Source organism: Chanos chanos, chromosome 5 (assembly GCF_902362185.1).
Source record: "Chanos chanos chromosome 5, fChaCha1.1, whole genome shotgun sequence".
In the NCBI taxonomy this organism is placed as follows: Eukaryota; Metazoa; Chordata; class Actinopteri; order Gonorynchiformes; family Chanidae; genus Chanos; species Chanos chanos.
The window spans coordinates 16,738,646-16,755,250 of NC_044499.1; positions in this window are offsets into that span (position 1 = coordinate 16,738,646).

A 16,605-nucleotide genomic window follows, 5' to 3' on the forward strand; every position below is an offset into this window, starting at 1 on the left:
ATGAAGGTTTGGAAATAAACTTTAGTCAACATGTCTGAGATGAATGACAGAAGAATAAAAATGATGATTTAAACAAAAGACTGAAATAACGCTCATGACAGGTCTTCATAATCCTATACACAAGACCAGTTTAAAGTGACCATAACTCTGATGAAACCAAAACCAAGGTCATTCAAATTCCAAATCTTGCATCATGGGTTTTTTTTTTTTCCTCACATAAAACTTCTTAGTAACTCATTTATTTCATCAGTAGGTTTTTGCATTTCACAATATTTTTGCGTGACCAGCGCAAAGTTTGTTGCGTGGGCAGAGGTTATAGTTCAGCAGCAGGAATTGTAATTCCTTAAAAGAAAATGGCCATGTATGATAATATTTCTTGGTCTGTAGAAGTATATGTCGCCAAAAGTTTCACAACATCTCTATTCCCAGGGCATTTTGAAGCCCTCCGTATGAGATGCACGCTGTTGCAACATGCAGATCATAAGATTTGCTCTTTGATATCACTGACTGTTATGGTCATGGCAAAGATATGGTTTGCAGATGGTCCCTTCCAGTGACAAATAGACCATCAGCCACCATACAAATCATTACCATATGAATGCACAAAAGAAAATTGACTTTATTTTTTATTTTATTTTTTTTTTTAACTGTCATTTCTTTGTTAAATGTGCAACACCCTGTTTCCCCAAAAACATTTTGTTGCTATGTCCTCCCTGGTGTATTAAGTAACTTCATTTATGCTGACAAGTGAATGACATGAAAACAAACAAGAGGTAGCAGATTACATTCATAAATATACATGAACTGTACTTGTGTCCATTTCTTCTTGTAAATTAGAAACAGAGACTGAACACGGTAAAGCCATTAAAATGTAAGGGGGTGTTGAATTGGAGATGATATAAGGTGACTGGCTGTTACTCACCCGTCCTGAGCGCTCTTGGTGTTAGACGGTGTGGACAGATGGTTAGGGGTGCAGCCAGCACTTAACTGCATGTCACTGTGCTGGGAGATGGAGTCCAAAGTGGAGTTGACAGTTACTGATTCTGGACCTGCGTTGCTGGGATTGCCATTCTCTAAAAATGGGTCTGAAAGACAATCAAACAAATTTCTGAAACTCTACACAACATGTGGCAAAACAGCTTTTCTATTGGTTTATTGTGATCTGTCAGACCTCACAAATGGCTAACACGCCAAAGTGCTTTACAGACACTTTTTGAAGATAAAACAGAAATGTTTTTTTTTTCCTCCAGAAAAAAATCTTATCCTAATCCTCTCTCTTCATCATTGCCCAAAAAGAAATATTCAAAAAGAAATGTTCTTCTTAAATAATTCTGTGGCTTTTCCTCTCTGTCAAACAACAAACAGTCTAAGCCACTTAGCATGGATAGCTTTCCAGAACTTAAGATGTCAGCCAATGGGCCCTCAGTCTACCAGACAGCTTCTTGACTCAGTTACAGACATTCAAGGGGAAAAAAAGAGGTATAGAAAACATTCTGGAGTGTAAGAGACATGCAGAGAGGCTCTATGCCCAAGGTAGGTGCCTAGTAATTGAATAAACATTGGACTGATGAACTGTTTGGAACAACTGATGTCAGAGAGAGAGAGTGTGTAAAGGTACAGTTTGAGAGAGAGCAAGAGAGAGAGAGAGAGAGAGAGAGAGAGAGAGAGAGTGAGTGAGTGTGTGTGTGTGTGTGTGTGTATGTGTGTGTGCGTGTGTATACGTGTGAAAGAGAGTGATGAAGGGGGGAAGGAGGCACAGAGCTCACTCCCTAAGCCATCAGTCATGCTACATAGCATAACATTTGATAAACATTTGCTCAAACTGACAGACACGTGTTCAACATTTACTGTAACACTCATTGATCGTGGTGAAATGATATTGTTTTGATGAATGTCAGTGCGTGGTTGAGAGTTGCGTTAAGTTTTTCAAATCTACCTGAATGCACAACGAAATCTGAATTGAAAGGCTCAAAGTGAAAACACATTTCACAGCGATCACACATAAAACCACTATTCCAATGAGAAGAGATTGAAGGTTGCTTTTGCTGCTCTCACTTGTAAAGCTATTTCGATGGAGATCGGTACCGGTACCAGAGTGGCTGCCTGTCTGTTCAGCGGTGCAAAGGGAGAGAGCGGCAGAACTGTGGAGATGTCCAAGGCCCTGACGCTGATCCAAAACACCCGTTTCTACATTCAAGCATGGCTGCTCCTGTCAATCAAAGGGAAAACCATTTACACCACAGTTTTACATGCAAGTCTATGAATTCAAACCTCAAACCTGCCATTTCAAATCTTCTTTCTAGACACATGGTACACCTACTTGTGCACTAAACTTCATGGAAAATGGGTACTCTCCATTGAAAATTCTTTCAAATTCTGGACCAAGAAAAAAAAAATCTATGTTGTGAAAGGCAGCTTTTTGTGTAATTGCTAGGGCCAAAGGATGTCAAAAACGTGTACAGTGGAGCCAGCACACAACATGTAGCAATTAATCCGCATACTAATTTGTGCCAGGGAGCATGTTTGCTGTTTGTATGTCTGCTGTTTGTATCTGGCCTCATGGGGAATTCGAATCTTCCGCTTATTAACTGTGTTACGGGAACACATGTGTTACTGCTTACAGAACCCAAAGCCACAAGAATACACAAAGACCCCCATCATCCATTTTTCTTACTGGAACAAAGAAAGGCAAAATCAAAAAGAGGCCTTTTTCTCACTGTGATCACAAGGGATTTGGATGAACAATGCATTGGTTACACTGTTTAGAGTGACTTCACTTGATCATTAGGCTTATCTAATTAATTTCACATTTCTTTTTTTATGAATTATATAGTGAATGTTAAAGGTGCCAAGCAAGAGGGGATAAGAAGATTTGTCACAGCTGAACTGATTCTTACAGTGAAACGCTGTTTGACAGCTGAATGCCTTACCTTGTCACACACCTGCAGAGTTTTGGCTAAATGGGCCTTGACATGCTTGCGTAGGGAACTGGGGTCAGTGTAACGCTTGGTGCATCCTGAGAGCTGACATGCATATGGCTTCTGTCAGGGATATTGCATATTACAGAAACAAATTACGAAGGATGAGAAACATACAAAGGACCAGAGACAGAAAAATGGACAAGCATTTCAAATGAACGATTACACCAAAAAGGGGTGATTACGAACAGCAGGGTTGGGGTCAGTTGTGAGGTCAATTGAGAATTGATGGTTTTATGCCCAATTCAGTTCTTGGAATTTGAATTGGACTTGAAACTGACATCAGTCTGGAGTACATTCAACTGGAACTGATTTGGAATTACGGGAAAAATGATTCAGTGATATTCCACAAACAGGAGAGGTGTTATCTGCAATTGCTAAACATGTAAATAATATTCATTTTTAGGACCAGAAGAACAGGGTTTTTCAAAGTATTCGTTAAAATTTATGACTTTTGACAACGAGCTTGTAAAACTGGTGATCCATTCAAGTAGAGCAAGCAGCTGTGACTCACCAGCAATAGCCAACATATTGTACATACCCATACAAAAAACAAAAAGTTATTTGTGCTGTTGCTGATTATCAAAAATACAATTTTGTGAATCACTGACATTCAGTGTTCAATCATTGTTTCATTTATATTTACAATTATAAATCATTTATTTTTACATGTCTGTCCTGTGAAAACTGTAACCATATCAACAGTCATGCTCCATAATTGAATTAATAACACCACTGAACATTCCAAAGCTATTTGTAGTAACTGTAAACAGATTATGAATAACTCTGTATTTTGTATAAATTAGAGCATACCTAATCATTAAATGTCTCTTTATACCAAAAAAAAAAGTTAGCCAAAATAAATCTGCTGCTAAGGTGGTAACTTTTTGAAATAAATGGAAATAATTTGGCACTTTCAGTATGACGTGCTTGTTTGTACTGTGATGTGATTGAGAAAGCTCTGATGACAGATTTAATTTTGTAAGGGATGGAGCAAGTGAGAGATACGTCCACTCTAGATGTTTGTATCAGTAAAACTTGGAGAAGAGCGTTGCAGGAGACAAAATAAATGCTTCCATGATGCTGTATATACCATAATGCTACAACTAATGACACTGTATTTTTGTAAAGGTGTTATTTGTAGATAAAACAACTAGCCTTTGCCAAAACAAATGTAGGCATTAGGGAGAGAGCATTATGTTCGTTAAAATGTGTATATAATTCCTGTAACTTTCTGTAAAGACGTGAAACATATCCCTGCCTGCTGCTGGTCCCTGGGCCCAGCTGGGTTTCACTTATTCAAATATCTAAAGTGTACAGAACAAGGAATCAATGTTATTCCTTCATAAACAAAGTGTGTGAGATGACTGACTGTAAGGCCTGGTGTCCCTCGCCTGGAGAAAAGAACCACTGAGAACAACATGAGAAAAACTACTGAGATCTGCATACCACTTTTAAAGAGATTCTCTGAGCCACATACTGACACTAAAAATGTGTCATTTTTTCCATCATGGTCCACCATAGTAGGTGGAAAACGTGGAATGAATGAGTCCGTTGGCCTGAGTTCCAGAAAGTGCAGATACAACCATTTTAAAATTGGCACAAGACAAATACCTCTATTTTCCTTCCTCTAGTCTTTGGTTGTGGCGATAAAATGAAACAAACAATTTCTCAAACGTACTTTCTGGATGCCAAAAAAAAAAAAAAAAAAAAAAGAAACTGTGTGATAAAAAATAACGTGTGATAAAATAATAAATAAACATACTGTAGATTTCCACATAGGCTAAAACAATCTACTCATTTAGGCAAAGCCTTATGGTATTTTGAGACCTGAAATGGCAAAACTGCAGCTGAAGCTGTCAAAAGCTTATTGGCAAGAAGAAGTGAAACCACCCAGCTTTGACAGAACTCAATATGTTGACTTAAAGAGTTCAGCGGAAAGAGCTAACGCCGACAGAATGGTAGTTACAAGCTTTATTAGCAGGCATGAAACCTAAACTCACAGTGCAGTGGAGAGAGAAACGTGTGGCCAACCTTAGTAGCCATAAAATAGTTCTTGTTTTTCTCCCTTCGCTCCTTCAGGAGACCTTGCCGCTGTGCTGAACCCTAATTCCTTACTCAGGATTTATGTTAAGAAAAACCCTGTTGTTCCATGGATAGTTTCAGCATGGAAAAAGTAACAGGCACACTTCTACCACATGTTGGTCGTTATTAAATAGTTACGTACCTGATACTTTCTTTAATGTTTGACAGGGAGCAGACAATGAGGGATATATGATAGAGACCAACGGAGTAAAACTCAAGAACAGAGAAATTATAATATTAAGAAAAAATAATATTAGAGTGAGCCGAAGAAAAAAAAAAAAGAGAACGAAGATATCTCCATTCAGACTGAAAATCTTTAACACGGAAATGTTGTGAAAGATACAAAGAGGATACTGCATGCCTGAAAACGTGTGCATTTGTCTATAGTTATGAGTGATGGCTCGTGTGAAACCGTGCATTTTTGATGATGCTGTTAGATTTATGATAGATGTTTTCCCTGAAAGTGTGGTTCTTTATTTTGCTGTGATTCTGTATTAGCTCCTGTTTGTGAATGGCAGCTGACAAAGGAAATACTCTGAGATTGATACGGGTGTACTCACTGTATCCAAGTGCGTCCGCTGGTGCTTGGCCCGGTCACTGGAGTTGCTGAAGGCTTTAACGCAGCCAGGGTTCTGGCAAAGGTATGGTTTCTCTCCAGTGTGGCTCCTCAGATGGATCTTCAGGTTCTCTAGCCGGGAGAAGGCCTTACTGCAGCCTTCAAACTGCAGGGGAACACACATGCATACACAGAGATATGTAAATACAGGTCTCCAATGGAGTCATTTCTCCTGGCTTTTTTCTCATTGTCCAAATCTGCGGCTTCATTATTTGTGGCCTTTAGGCACATTCACATATAACTGGCGATAAGTGTGCCCCTGATAATCTAAAAATATTAACATGAGTCCCACTACTTGTAACTCAAACACTCAAATGTACGTATTTAATAAAAACCAAAATGTGCCATAAAATATTTTTGGCACATAGGGTAAATCTTCTATAGAATGTGTTATAGAAACAAAGTATGCAGCTACATATATCTAGTTTTCCACTATCTTCAGTGGAGCACACCGATGCCTTTACTACACATACACAGCACATCTAAAGGTGTGTCAAATATGGCATATTCAAATCTGGTTACTGTTAAAGCATGAGCCTTGTAAGATGTTTTTGTTGGAGAGATGCCTGAAAAATTCTCAGCTGTTGCAAGTTGGCAGCAGTTACAAAGACATTGCTATGACCTTCAATGCCAAAGACTTATGGATTCTGAATACTTCTTTAAAATCACAAAATATGTTTTCATATGTGTGATGTCATGGTCAGGTTGGTTTTAAAAAGAAAGAGTGTTCTGGTGAATTAAAGGTTTGGAAAATATTTCCTAATACAATATTCTGAAAAGAACTCATAAATACATTTATGCGATTAATATTAGATCCTTTTTTTTTTTTTTAAATACCAGTATCCTAAAATGTAAAGTCAGTTTTTGCTTCGTATGGCAACAGGATTCTTATCAAGTTATTTTCTTATCAAGTTAAGAAAGTTGCTGCAAAATATTGTTCACACCATGCCGTTACTCCTAAAAAAAGAACATCTCCTGTGGTTTCAGGCCATAGTCTGGACGCTTATACATAATGTGTATGAAGGTGACACTGACTGAAAACTTTGCCATTACATTTTATGCAAACAACTACAAATAGGTACAGTGTATTGCGTCTTAAAGATTAATTGTTAGTTTTGCTAAACAGAAATCAAATCCTGACATTAATATCAGAATTAGCAATAAGTGAAATTGTTTTTTCAATATTAAGCCACTTACTCTATGTAGATGACATTTCACCAGTCTTAGCTGGGTTCTTAACTGTGCAATGGAATGACCTTTTTGTTTGTGGCATTGATCTATTTCCATTATATATTACCACAGACCATTTGAACATAATTTATCATTTCAAATTAGATAAAGAGCATTTTAACAGGCTATCTGGGTTTGAGCTGTCAGATAAACATAATTTGTAATTACATTCGAAAGCTTAAATGTTTAGATTTCATGTTATCCTTCTTCTCAAATTTAACAAAAGGCAATGTGTCAAAAAGCATTCCCTGTTGGCAGAAATATTTCATTTATTTATATGATACATGCCAGCGAAAGCAGTGTTGATAAATCCTTCCTAGTTAGATGACATAATACTGGGAAAGCTGCTGGGACAATTAACAATCTCCGTACAATCGCTGGCGATAAACTTACCAAATAAAATGCATAGTTTGTGAAGCAAACAGCCAGAGAAAATCAGTGTGACACTTTATGGCATATAAAACATGGTACTCGTGGCAGTGGTGATTAAATTAAAAACAGAGCTTTTATTCTAATGCACGTACCGGAAGCTGTTTGTTACACTTTTGTTTATTCTGAGGCCTTTTAGAGTTTACATTCTTGAATAGTAAAACATAAAACTTTTCCAAAATATCGTAACTTTGATCAACACTTAGTAGTTAGTATACTCAGAATTTATATTCATTTTCTCTACCACAGTACAATGTTTGACTCTCTCAGATTTAGATAAACTGAACTCACCATGCACTTGTTGGGTTTCTCCCCAGAATGGACTCTCATGTGGATAAGTAGCTTGTAACGGGCATTAAAGGGTTTATAACGACGGACACAACCTGCCCAGAAGCAGGTGAAATCCTCCCCTTTGCGCTGATCAATGTGTACCTTCTCTATGTGTTTCACTAACTCCTCTTTCTGCCCATAGGCAGCTCTGCAGTCCATCCAAAGGCATGCCTGCTCATCTCCTGGTTGATCACACATTTCCCCAATAGACTGTCTTGCTATGCCTTTATATTTCTGACACTGTAAGGAGTCATCCATGGATGGTTCTGCTGGACCTCGGGTGAAGTTTAGGTTCTGAGTCACTTTACCAGCTGAAGTCAAGCCAGAGCAAAGATACTGATGCTCACAATCCATATGATACAGTCTCTCTTCAAGGCGCTGAAGGGGTAAGAGCTTCAAGAAGCAAGCTCTGAATTCCCCTACCGGTTCTTGTTTGGGCGCCTTAGAGATCTCACATAGTTCCAGGGATTCCCGCTGTTGCTGCATGATTCCGTAGTCCTCTGATGTCCCCGAGGAGGCTGAAAGGGAGGGAGAACTGAGCTCTGATGTAGAACAAGATGAAAAGGCAGAGCAGGAAGAAGAAAAGGAGGACGAACAAAACGAAGTAGGTAGAGCTACATCAACGGGTGAGAGGTAAAGATCATTCTCCTGTAACTTGGAGTTGAATCGTGGGTCCCTTTGATGCTCTGCCCCTGATTGTAGACAAGACACCATAGTTACCAAGTCCTCTTGTATGCCGCTGACAGAAGACAATATGGCATTCTGGGATGAGGAGACCGTGGTGGCTAAATCAAGACATTCTGTGGTAAACGACAGTGGCGACTTGGCAAACCAGTGCATACCGCCATCCCCTAAATGTGCTGAATGACTCCAACAGTTTGAGCCACTAGAGGCCAATGGAGTTTGAGCGAGAGGCTCTTCACTAGCAATCCCATGTGTCCCATGTGTGAAGCTGGACTGAGCCAACTGAAGATCTGCGGGGCTGAGGTTAGTTGGTCCCATAACTCTCCTTGAGTGACACTGCTCCAGGTTACAAATCCTTTCTGGATGTTCTTCCTGAGGTGAATTTTTCAATATTTATATTAAGAGAAGACTGTTTGGAAGCCTTAGCTCATTCATGGAGTTGCCCATGATGGTGAAACTCTCCTGATTTCCGGGGGGCCTGAAATATATCAGAGATAGTTAGCAATGTATGATCATGTTCATGTGTCCACCTTTTTTCCAGAGAGCATATACTGAATAAAATACGGTCACCCTGAGTGGACTTGCTAGAGCATGGCTGGTGTGGGTTGAATAAGGCACTGGAGGCATATCTGACCATCCTCCTTACGATAGCTGAGGTCTTCATCAAGCCTCAAAGCAGAACTGTCATTATCGAAGGTTCACTGTCTGTCAGGGTGCACTACAGAGTGGGAAAAAAACAGAAAGGTTTCAGAATATTGAAAATCTTTTTTTTGTTGTTTTTATGATTACAAAAAACAGGAGAGTTAATGAAAAACAGCCAGTTTTCTCAAGTGAGTTCAGGCAAGGCCAAGGATTTTATAATGTTGTTTAAACGCACTTTTAAAATATGGAAAACAGAACCCATAACTGTACAAACTACCCATTGGACTCCAAACACACCTTGTCACCACACATCTGTAAAATGACATTCATTACCCTTGAGAGCTAGCGGCCAGGCCAAATACATATGGCAAAGTTACAACCCAAAGCTTTAGCAAGAACTCCGTCATAGTCTTCCCACTTCACTGGCCTTGATTATGTTGTACTCTCTGAGTGTGTATTTGTCTCCTTTTGGACCTGCAGGTAGCTGAGTTCAGACACAGTGGGACGGCAAGAAGAAACAGAGAGACATTTGTACCATGACACATTGCTTGCAACTTTTGCCAGATGAGGATCTTGGGTCTCAGCACAGCCAGGACTGTAAATGTAGCAGATCCTTTAACTAATGAGAAGCAGCCTTGCAACAGTGGGGAACAGGTCTTCAAGAGGTTTCTCCCATCCAACAGTCACTGCGCTGCGTAATGTCAATACACTGTTTCAACACCCTGCAGTCATTTGTTGTGGTGATGTTCTGTCCTAGTGCGCTGGCTGAAATAGCCCATGATGATCATTTGCAAATGTGACTAACATAAGACACTAACATCTATTTGATAGATCGTGAGCAGATTTGTCTTTGGACAAAAAAAAAAAGTCAAACAATTTAACACAGGATACAGTATGGTGCTGCGTGCTTTAGGTTTGCCACTATTTAAATTTCGTGTCTGTGGTGAACACGGGGAGTAGCACATCTGATTAACATAAGCGACAGCGTCTAAAAGAAAACCTACTTACAGTATGTCACATAAATAATTAAAATAGAAGAACCCAGACTTCACTGGGCTCACATAAGGTGCCAAGTTACAGCCAACAACTAGACATGTAACCACAGTTTCTCAGTCTCTAAAAACAGAGTTATGGTTTTGGAAGCCTTTCAACAACACCAAAAGTTGATAATTGTCTAGATTCTTTTTAAGGTTATGGTGGCGGTAAATAAGTTTATAGTTTACTGGCATGCTTTAATTTAATTAGGGTTATGTAGCTTACAGGAAAGTAGTAGAGCTTTCTGCACTATAACCACAATATACTGTAAGAGGAAAAATGTGGTTACGAAGCTAATTTAAAGATCCTGCCAGAGTGAGATGGAAAATGCAAAACCAGAGTCTGAAATGAGATGTTCTGTGTCACCATCAGCGAGGCCTCCAACCTTAAGATTTAGTTACTTGCTTTTGAAAACATTTGTAGATACCATGAAAACAGAATTACTGGTGGAAAAAATGACAAACATTAATTACATCGTGCACTGCATTTAGACTGGGAGAACTTTCATAACACTGATTACCTAGTCCAAATATACTAAAACCGTGACTAATGATTTTTTGTAGGGTAATTGGTCAAACTAAAGTTTTACTCAACAGGTCAGCCTGAGCAGTGTTTACACAGATTTGGAGAAAAAAAAAAAACACACACACACACATACACACACATGCAACACAAAGTTTCAATGGGTGCATAGTAATTCATCCATCTGACATTACTTAGGCTTACTGAGTATAATTGATCGTATCTCCACACAATACATTTTTCCTGAGGTCACTCATTTTCCCCAATTTTCCTCATTAAAGATTTAAATAGCTGCACTTGAGCATTTAAAAAAATAATGTTTCTAAATGTATTCAGTCATATGAGTCATCTGTTAAATAGTGTATCATATATCCAGAAAGTGACAAAATGCAGTAAATAATTATTTAAAAAAAGAAGATGTGTATGTACTGCACTTACGAATACTTTAAAAAATGTAGTCATGTGTCATGTGGTTTCATTCAAAGAGAACCTCTCCTGTTTAAATATCATAGAGGTTCATTAAACACAGCTGTATCATTGTTGGGCAAACAATGTTATAGCCTATCTGACTTAAATTAAAATAAAAAGTTTTCAAATGGATTGTACTGTGTATTTCCCCTTCAGCATAGACGGAATAAACACATAGTTGAAGAAATATGATCCTATGGGTAAAAGAAGCAAATTATTTTGATCTTTTGCGGACCCCCCCCCCCCTTTTTCATAATGTATTAAACAAATTAAACCGTTGTCATATTCAATCCCACACACAAAACTGAGAATTGTGTTTGAGCTTTTATTCAAAATGCTTAAGTATGATGTCCAAGTTTGTTTCGTCAACATGTGAAAGAGTAAAAATAATAAATGTGGATTGTAATAACACAGGGTTTATGTTTATTACTAGCGCTTGGCAGCAATAAACCCTGAAGAGCACAGAGGGAATTTTGGAAATCAAATCTGTTCCCTTTTTTTTTTTTTAACAAGTGTGGGCTTATGCTTGAAATTGCATGCAATTTCTAAAATTCCTTGATATTGTGGATAAGTAGCTTGCAGCAAGCATTAAAAAAAAGCACACTGGACTCCAACAATAACACTGACAGGCATAGCCTAAGGAGGGAGACCAAAGCATATACTAATAGTAAAAAAGTTCTAGGAATCTACATACCATTTGAATACTAGTCATGCCATAATAAATAGACATGCTTGGTGAAACTTCTGAGGAGATGGTGTTTTACGTCATTACAATGCAAACTCATCAGTAGACAGATCATTTACTCTGAACATCAGTGGAGCCTCCATTAACATTCTGAGCCGTCCAAGATATCCGGAGAAAGACTCTAGAACGTGGTCTACATGTACCGAGTTAAAACCCTGACCCAGCACTGAGGAAATGAGGCATCACTACAAACAAAAGATCACTACATTGCCACTCTACCAGAGCTAAACAATTATAAGCAAGTGTATATTTGTGAGAAAACTTGGCCAAGCACAGATGGCAGGAAATTCCACTCAAATCACAGTGGCTGAATCCAAAGTATGTGACACAGAGGAGGCTCATCTGCTCAGTGTAACAGTGGGACAGACTATAGACTCAGAACTCCAAACATCTGAGAAAGCCTTGGAAACAGGGTAGATTTATGGACCTCTCAAAGAGCCGCTCTAAAATCGTTTAGATGCCGTATTCAATGTTTTACAAATTGTTATGTTCTTAAGTGTCTGCATACATCTGGAAATCAAAGGAAATACTTCTTCCAAAGTGATCTGCTACATTAAAATATTGGAAATGCAGAACAATAAGTCAACATGTATGGCAACAGAACAGCAAACAAAGATTTTAAAAATGCTCCAGTCTTAGTGAAATGTGCATCAATGCTGTCGTTATGAAATCTTTGTTTCTCATCATAAAAAAAAAGTCATGATAATTAAACTGACACTACAAATAATTCCTCCTTTTTTCATTTCTAACCCCACAGTGTCGAGCTGTGTCAGCAACCTGGCATTCACGGTGAAACCCTTCTGCTATAAAAAAAGGTCTCTCCTCCTGTATTTCCAATCAGAGTTCCAAACCTCACCAAGGGCCTTTGCCTTTCATTTCTTAACATAAACAAAACTTTGAAAAGTAAATGAATATTTCTTCAGGGGACTGTAAAAAGAGAAGGATCTAAAAGGCCTGAGGATATGAATTTCGCCATTTAAATGCCACACAAACAAAACCCTAGAAATCTCTGGTAGTCATTTTGGGGCTTGTAACATGGTGTCTTCTTGAGGTTTGCTGCAGTGAAAATATTTGATGACACTCAAAAGTTTCATTGTTGTTCTCAGCTCATATTTCCATGTATTCCCCAGTTTTTGGAAACTTGGGTTAAAATGTACTGGACCAATGAAAGTGAATAGTTCATGTCGAAGGAACATACCTTTCAAAATAGTACCTTACATGTCCTTAAAATGCTGCCACTGTCTAAACCACATATACATTCCATTATTAGGAGATTAGGAAACTATTGACGCTTTGACACTTTTTAACATTATGAATTCTCCTATTAACCCTTTAGAAGTCAAAAAATGACTTCTCAGCTTAAGAGCTCTTCACAGAGGTGACAGATAACGTGTCTGTTGATACATAAATATTAATATCTCACCATAGCTTGTGTTAGCATATACCTCACTCTCCCTTATGCAAAAGTATATGAAAGAAAATTGGACCATACAGCAATATGTTCTTGGATGCCCTGTTTTATAAAACAATCCAAGAGAAAACAGCCATGGCATTGTGGTTTACAGTGCAGTAGAAATATATCAATGCAAAATGAATATGTCATTCATGAAACCTCAAAGGGATACTGACATGAATACCTAGTAGATGTGACACAGATTCACTCAGCTGTTGAGACATGAAGCAAAATCATGCATTAATATAACAGTGATCACATCATGAGGTCTTTTGACTGTATAAATACATCAGACAGGTGGTTAGATGTGAGCCAGCAAGTCTTTTGAGAATGCCTGCCTGCAATTAATTAAGTGTTTACCTACACCTTTTAATATTTCCCCAAATCCAGGGAAGAATAACATACTTATCCATTTTCATCTCTTTCTCATTTATACACAGCATGCTGAGATAAGCTCTTCTGTGTGATTGAAATGGTTTTCTTTTCCAAAAGGAAAGCCATATTGAAGAGCCATAAAATATTTTGCCCAATAAACTGCTAATATACTGAGCCTAAGTACGAACGTTGGCCAATATCAGCATCATTAAGTACCAATTTATTGTTTTAACCAAATACTCTTAGTTCATCGCCGAGAAAACAATTTGTCATAATTACTCAGGCCTGATGCTAGAAAAAACAGAATTAGAGAAAAAATAATCTCTCTGGTATTGGAAACATGTTGCTTTATAACAAAAAAATCCATTTACTTTGAAGTGAACACTTATGACATTTTGAAAAAATAAAAAAGGTAACTGCAGTATAGTTATGGTGTACAAAGAAGCGATGCAAACTTTGTCACTGTCCTTAAATGGGTAAAACAATACTCAGTGAGGCAGTAATGTCCATACTGCAACTGCAAAAATCACAACATTAAAAAAAGGCTGTGTATAATTCAGCTTAAAGTGGTTTTGGAACCACAACACAGCAACTCCAAATTCAAAATCAATACAAACTTGCTTACATTCTTCATGTTTCAATAAAAAAATAAAAATAAAAATAAAAAAAATAAGCAAACAGTAATGAATCAAAACCACTGTGATCCCTCCATAAAAACTAGCCCTGAACACTTAATCGGGGACAGATGCTTAAGAAGCAGCATCATGCTGAGTTCAAAACGTGATGTTAAAAACAAAATAAAAAACTGATCAGCAGATTAGCTACGGAAAGAGCACACTCATTTTATACTGTCAGAGTAAAAAACAACAGACCGTGAGAAAGCCAAAGCCTCAGATTCTGATAGGAATAAGTTCCTAATGCTCCCCTATAAGGATGGCCATTTTAAATGAAACTCAAGTCTTTTAAATACCCTAGAGCAAAACAGTCAGATGACAGAGCATACAAAAATCTCAATATTGTATAATGAGAAACATGTCTCCAAAATTCCACCCAAATCCATTAGTTAGACTTGTGTGGACTGTCCGAGTAAGACCTGTCTTGTACTGTCAATTTGGGCAATACTATTTTCAGTTGACTCAAATAGGATTTACGTTTCAAATGTATGGGATGACCTGTGAGGAAACATATTTCATTTTCACCCATTATGATATTGTTAGTGTCTAGTAGTCTCTAAATCAACAATGTTTCAATATTAGCATACATCAGTCAGAAAGTTATACACTCCAATTGTGGTTTCTTTTCCGTAATAGGACGGAATTAATCACAAAATATTGTCCGACACTGGGTTCGAGCGCACTTGTTAGCATTGTGCAGAAATTCAACACGATCTCTTCAACCTAAACCGAAATAATAATAGTAAAAAAAGACAGTCTAGGAGGGGTGCTGAAGAAATCACGCGTGTCGACGAATTTCAATTATTTACATCCATCAATGCTGTCGGTTAAAACTAAATTTTCATAATTAAGAAGCAACTTGGGCAATGCAATTCCACGTGGAAACGCAGTCATTTCATGTCCACAAACACACTATTTTATCTGATAAAGAGAAAATACTCAGTGAAAGGTGACACGCTTTAACTTGCCTGAGAGTTGGATTCTGCGAACCGTCCCAAGCGGATCAACAGTACAGACAGAGCACTTCAGTTAAACGTGGACGTTCCTTGAAATGACAAATCTGTTCACAAAGCTTGTGGTAATAAGGCTTTTATACACCAGGCAGACTGTCAGTCATCCTTTGGTCCTTCTAAACTTCCAATGCCAAGAAAAAAATCAACCTCAGTAAACAGAAGAGATGGATTCTTATTTAGATGCAGAATCTCGACTAGGAAAGATGTCTTCTGAATTATTTCAGACTCACTTTGAAAAGGCACACTCTTCGATCACATCAAATAAGTGGACCCATACAATAGTATGTATTACCTGCGAATTGAATATTAAGCAGCAACCTTGCAAGACCAATCTAACGTTCTCAGGCTACACGGCACTCCTACTCCATGTGTGCAAGATCTCACTGAGGAGCGCGAGTAGTATTGATGCTAAAGCTCGACAAGCCAAAGTAAATCTCATACATGATTTGTGTTGCGTGGCCAACGTATAATAACCGAACACCAACAAAACTATTTCAAAGACCTTCAATTTTACCAGAACCCACAAAACTGAGGCAGTATCTTCCCCTACACACACTTAGCCCGTGTTGAGCGTAGCATGCAGTTATTCATTATTAGAAAACATATTGTTTTCAGGCACAAACAATTATTATTATTATTATTATTATTACTACGTCCAATTTTATTGCGTAAAGTAACAGCGACCCCTGTAGCAATACAAACGTAGTGTGTCAATGCACCTCATTGTTCGTTTGAACTTTAGCCTTGTGGCTCAGCATCCACCTAATTAGAAAGAAATCTGTGTTCTTTCAACATGTCACAATCTATCATTATCCGTGCTTCACCAAGTGATTCTTCTCCCGCATATTGTCGCCAGACTTTGAGAAGTGATATGATGCAAGCGCGCAAAAAGCCATGATTAATTTGCCCAGTCATTCCATTACATAAAATTAAATGTACGTGACTTTTTGTTGTATCCCCCTCCGAAACGGTGCCCATCGACCTCAGGATTTAGATACTGATGTTACTGCCCATTTTCGAGAATTCTCAAAGGATTTAATGGCAGAGAATATGAGGTCAGATTGAGACATTCTAAAACCACTGGACTCTTCAAGTACTTAGTACAAAAGCACAATGGAAATTTTTATTACCTGAAAGGACAAAATTAGCCCTAGTATATCTGAAAATCCCAAGTTTTTCAGCGTGGCAACCTTAACAATTGAAACTGGTCATTTAAGTTCATTTTACAGTATCTCTCAAATGTTTTGACATTAAGAAATGTTTCATATTTTAAGAAATAAACACTGCAGTTGCGTTCTTTCTCATGATTAAATTTAACAGCCCTTT